Source organism: Capsicum annuum, chromosome 1 (assembly GCF_002878395.1).
Source record: "Capsicum annuum cultivar UCD-10X-F1 chromosome 1, UCD10Xv1.1, whole genome shotgun sequence".
Lineage (NCBI taxonomy): Eukaryota > Viridiplantae > Streptophyta > Magnoliopsida > Solanales > Solanaceae > Capsicum > Capsicum annuum.
The window spans coordinates 33,968,204-33,974,887 of NC_061111.1; the positions used below are offsets into that span (position 1 = coordinate 33,968,204).

Genomic DNA, 6,684 nt, shown 5'->3' on the forward strand with positions numbered 1-6,684 from the left:
TCTCAAATGCAACATATATATATCTATATATATGTTGGAACACATTACGGTAGTTTATTAGACTCAGCTTATATAAATCTGGATCACAGAGCATAATCTCAACTTCAAGTTAAGAATAACAAGTGAGAGGTACCTTTGCACTTGACCATGAAGGGCATGCCTGAGACATAATTAAGAAGATATGGAGTGTTCTCTTTGTTATGATCGAACAGAATAAGCATTATCACAAAGCAAAAAAAAAAACAAGAAGAAAACACATAGATTTACGTGGAAACCCTTGACGGGAAAAACCACGGGCATTTACGTGGAAACCCTTGACTGGAAAAATCACAGGCAAAGACGGAGGAATTCACTATAATGGAGAGGAGTACAACGATAAGAAGAAAGTCTCAATGACATATATTTATTACGTCCAAAACCGACCCACTAAATGCACTTATCTAATACATGCGTACAAATAAATCTTAAGCCCAAAAAGATACAGGTCCATACATCGGCCCGATCCCTACACTACCACCACAGACCCCACAAAAAATCACAAATATAGGTCGCACCACAAACTTTTTAGAACCGGATCAAAAGAATTTAGGTCACAAACTCTAACACTCTTGAACTGTAAATGTCATAAAAAGTTTTACCTCCAGTGCCTTTTTTTACGATAAGATCCCAAAGTATATCGTGAGTCCCTACGTGTAACAACTTTTCCCCATCTTGTAAATGCCACTTGAACTAAGCTTCGTCTTATCAGCTCATTCAAGAAGCCTTCAGGGACATCCTCCATTCTTTCTTCATTTGGTATGAAATCCTCGGCCATCCACAACCACATAATGGTTTCAGCACGGATCACGGTCTTCTGGAAAAATACCAAAGTAAAGAAAACACGGTTTGAGCACCATTGGCAAATCATTGTAGCTCAGTGACAGTATGTAGGAGATATCAATAGAGTCATCTTTCATTTGCTTCCAAAAGATGTGCCTTCACTTTTTTCCCTTCTTCTAGCCCCCTTCTATGTGAAAGCAGCCCCCTCAATACAAAAATTGCAAGAGGTAAGACTCCACTCTTGTCCATCACTTAGCTATCCTCTCCATTGAAGAAACCATTGCCCGAACGCCAAGTAGTTTCCTGCAAAAGAGGTCCAACTCTCTTCTTGGTTAAGTAACGAAGTTTATAGAGAAAAACTTTGTTACTGCCCTTTCAGCGACATCCTCCTTGGGTGTGGTAATAATCATTCTGCTGCCGTTCGTGCTATCCGGGAATGTTCTTTTCAGACTTTCCCAAGCTCCTCTATGCCATATATCATCAACTACAAGGTATTTGTTTTCTTTCAATAGATCACGAAGGTGACTTTCTAAATCTGTCTCAGTCATCTTTTCCAACAAATCAGATTTTCCTTGGTGCGACATTGGATAGATTTTATGATATACTGATATTCCAAAGAAGATCCATGGTATTGTACTCATGAGAAACACTTATCTTAGCACGCGTTGGAAGATAGACTATATTAGGACTAGTGTAGAGGTTTCTTGCAAGAGTGGTCCTGCCTAATCCGCTCATACCATAAATGGAGATGATGCTTCGACGAGGCTCTGCTTTGAGATGTTCAGCCAGCCATCTTTCTACAACATCCTGTAAAAAAAAAAAAAGGGCAGCCCGGTGCACTAAAGCTACCGCTATGCGCGGTGTCCGGGGAAGGGCCCCACCACAAGGGTGTATCGGACGCAGCCTTACCTTGCATTTCTGCTAGAGGCTGTTTCCAAGGCTTGAACCCGTTACCTTCTGGTCACATGGCAGCAACTTTACCAGTTACTCCAAGCTCCCCTACAACATCCTGTAAGCCAACAAAAATCTGATCCTGATAATCAACCCAGGAGGTAGTTCTCCCATTGTTCTAACCAAAGCAGACCGATTGTTAGGCCTGTTGGTCTTCTCCTGTAATATTATCTATATTTCTAATGCCAGAAGTCTCTCAGTTTTGCAAGTGATATCCATGATTGGTTGCTTGAGAAATTGAATATCCTTGTTGAATTGTAGAATGTGGTCTCTTCCTAAAGATGCAAGTGCAAGCCTTCAGACGACTAGCAAATTAAATCCATCACATTCACCTTCACCAGCCTCGAAGCTATAAGTCTCCAGTACAGCGACAACGTCATTAGCAACATCGTTAGTTTCAGACACCCATTGTTGAACTCTATGATCTCCACTTTGCTTTTCTTCTGCATCTCCGAGGAAAGACTGCATAAAGAGCAGCTCATTTCGTAGCCACACACACATCCTCTCTTGGACTTAAACGCAGGTTAACTTCCTGTATGAGGAAATCCCCTAGTTTTTGAACTGCAAACTAGCCATCATGGTAGTAATATGGCCGGCTCACCACTAAAGTTCGCCCTCAAATTTGATGTTTGCTAGGCTGACCTCCAAAACTAGATGTACTATCTGCATTTAAGCAGTAAAAGAGAGTAAAGACAAAACATGACTACGAAAGTATTCAATCTGCTTCTTTGACAGTACCCTTAATGGTGAGACGAGTCATGATGAGACTTAACATCTTTAACAGAAAATTGAATTGCAATCTGAAGAGCTGAATCATAAGATCAATCTAGCATATACTAGTAAATACAAATGCACACACTTCGGGGCATAGATATATAATGGAAATAAACCAACACCACCACGAACATATATGGTTTCTGTACATTGACTTGGTAATTGAACAAGCATATTTATTCCTCAGGAAAATCTGGTTTCATTGAAAATGCAGGAGTATGAAGAAGACCGAGGAGCTATGCTCTTTAGTGTGTTCATCAGAAATGGGGGTTATCCGTGATGTTTTCCATGCAAAATGACTTTTGTCATATCAAACACACATCATTTCTTAATGACATCATTTTGATACCACTTCCTTTTTAAGGTTAGATCACATCAGGCGAAGAAGGTGTGTAATTAAATAATCAGTGTTGTCAAAAGGAGCACTTAAGCCGCTGAAGGGGGCTCAAAACATATTGAGTGCTTCACGTCGCTCAATATGCAATTCAGAGTCATCATCAAGGCTCTAGACGCACTTCCCTTGCCAATGTGTTTCCTGATTATTTATTATTTTGGTATGCATTGCGTCTCTGATTTTGCAGTAAAAATGTTGTCCTTTATAGCTTGTAGAATCTGTATAATTTATAAAACCAGAAACAACGAGGCATCCGATGTTTTAGCTTTTTGTGTACAGAATCAGAAAACCAAATAAGGCATTAAAGCTAGTTAAATAAATGAACCCTTTTGCTAAAATGTGGATAACAGAGTACTATATAGTATTTTTTTTAATATCATTAATTATAGAAACCATGGTCTTAAATTAAATGTGGATAAGCAAGATATCATAAGGTACATCAATCAAATAAAAAATCACAAAATCATTTTTGCATACAAGCGCTAAAACAATTTTCTTCGAACCAATTCCACACGCTCAAAAATCCCAAAACAATAAAAAATTAAACACTAAAAAAGACAAAATAAAACACTGAAGTGCCAGAAACTTGATTTATGTTTCTACCATCCAACTTCATCAATACCAATGTCTTCAGGTGCTTGACAATAATACCCCCATCTGTCAGTTTATTTTTCAGTGACAGTTTCTTCTCCTGTTTCACCCAAAATGTAAGATACTATTTAATATAATAAAGTCAAAGGTTTATCAATTACCTAAAGAAATGATTTAAGTATAATGTTCAAGACAGTATAAACTATATCAAGTGTCAACCAAATAATAAATTGACAATCAAATTCACTGTGCTTTTGGTACGAAGTCATGTTCGAGGTAGAGGTGTCAAACGGGCCGGGTCAGGCCGGGCCAACCCGGAACCGGCCCTCCCATTTTAACCGGGTTGCAGGCCGGTTAAGGGCCGGATTTGACGTTAATCGGGTCGGGTCGGGCCAGGCCAAACAGTAAAAAAATTAAAACTCACCCTAACCCGGGCCACTTAACCCAACCCGGTCAAACCCACCAAAACCCAGTTTAAAAAATAAATAAAAAATCCAATATACACTATATACACTCCAATATACACTATATACACTCCAATATATAATATATATTTTTAAAAAAATATATAAAGTATAAACAATTACACATATATACGTATCATTCAATATATAATTATATATGACTATACGTACTACTTTAAATAAAACATATGCTATAATAGTATAATATATATATATACACTACAATATATATATATATATACTAATTTATAAAATATATACACATGTATACGTTAAATATATACTACTTTAGAAGATATATACACATATATATGCACCATTCAATATATATGTACTACTTTAAATAAAATATATACTACAATATACATATATATATATATATATATATACAACAATATGTATATATATATAGTTACATACTAATTTATAACACATATACACTTGTATACTTTAAAGATATACGTCTATAGAAGATATATACACATATATACGCACCATTCAATATATATGTACAACTTTAAAAAAAGTATATACTACAATATATATACTAATTTATAAAACATAAAGTAATGTATACGTTAAATATACACGTCTATAGAAGATCTATTTACATATATACACTCTATTCTATGTATATGTAATACTTTAAATCAAATATACTATAATATATATACATTACAATATATATTTGTATAGTTATATACTAATTTATGAAACATATACACATGTATACGTTAAATATACACGTCTATAGAAGATCTATTCACATATATACACTCTATTCTATGTATAATTGTATATGTAATACTTTAAATGAGATATATTACAATATATATACATTACGATATATAGTTATATACTAATTTATAAAATATATACAAGTGTATACGTTAAATATACACGTCTATAGAAGATCTATTCACATATATACACTCAATTCTATGTATATGTAATACTTTAAATGAGATATACTACAATATATATACATTACAATATATATTTGTATAGTTATATACTAATTTATAAAATATACACATATGTATACGTTAAATATACACGTCTATAGAAGATCCATTCGCATATATACATTCTATTCTATGTATATGTAATACTTTAAATGAAATATACTATAACGTATATACATTACAATATATATTTGTATAGTTATATACTAATTTATAAAACATATACACATGTATACGTTAAATATACACGTCTATAGAAGATCTATTCACATATATACACTCTATTCTATGTATACGCACCATTCAATGTATATATACTACTACTTATAAAATATACTACATTATATATACATTACAATATATATAGATATACTTATATACTAATTTATAAAACATATACACATGTATACATTAAATATACACTTCTATAGAAGATATATACACGTGTATACGCACCATTCAATGTATATATACTACTACTTATAAAATATACTACATTATATATACATTACAATATGTATAGATATACTTATATACTAATTTATAAAATATATACACATGTATACGTTAAATATATACTTCTATAGAAGATATATGCACAAATATACAAAACATATGCTACTTAATTTAATAAATTAATAATAATTGGTTGTAAATTAATAATATATTAGAAGTAAGTTTTTAATTTAAAGTAGAAAACTAGAAATTCAATTTAAAATTTTAAATCGTTAAATAAAAAAAAAACAAGGACTAAGGAGTGAATGAATTTGGGGAATTTTATTGATTGCAAAATGATCCAAAATTTATAATTTACATGAATGAAAAATCTATAAATTATGCATCATTTTTTCCAACTCATTCATGTTAATATTAATGGGAACTTGCATAGGATAGTCGAAGTCAACGGGGGCAAAACCATGCATTGGACTTGATTCTGTTGAGTTCTCCCGTGAAGTCATAATTTCTTCAAGTTTCAGCTCATCGCTCGGCTCCGGTTCCATTCCTTGGTTTCTTCTTTCCGCTCTAATCCAATCTCTGAGGCAAACTAGAACATTCATTGCATTGCTTCCCATTGAGTGTCGGTTGTCTCCAAGCTGCTGTCGTCCCTGACTAAAGGCGCTCTCTGATGCAACGGTTGACATTGGAATATTCAAGATATCTCTAGCTAATCTTGAAAGCACAGGATATTGTGTTTCATTACTCCTCCACCAATCCAACGTGTTGATCCGTCATCTATGATCCTCTGGTGCCGTCCGAAGATAATATTTCAGCTCTTCCCGATAAGTTGATGTGTAAGTTCTCTCATCAATACTGTTCCAACAATTTAAATCATAAAACGAATCAGAAAAACCACTATGTGCCGGCCTTTTAGAAGATGATGGCTCCTCGGGAGGATGAGGAGCGACAGTTGAAGTGATATTTGTAGGTACGGCTAAATCAAATAAATCAGCATAGTGATTATATAATTTTTCTATGTAATCCTTTGCATCAGCCGTAGCCGTCCACAAATCAGGTTGTACTTGTTCAGAATCATGGTTAGTATTTATTTCTAAGTTAGTATAAATAAGAGTACTAAAGTGACACATATGATTATATTTCATGCACGGATTTAGCATAGCACCAACCAAGTAAATAGGGGGAATCGGGAAAAAATATTTTTTAAATTTCGTAAACATGGCACCAACAGCTTCTTTATAACCTTCTTTATTTTTATATTCTTTGAGCA

The 6,684-nt window shown here is 33.7% G+C and overlaps 1 pseudogene; it reads right to left on the minus strand.

Moving 5' to 3' along the window:
- Positions 1-585: 585 nt before the first annotated feature.
- LOC107877634 lies at positions 586-3,862 on the minus strand (annotated as a pseudogene).
- Between the last annotated feature and the right edge of the window lie 2,822 nt (positions 3,863-6,684).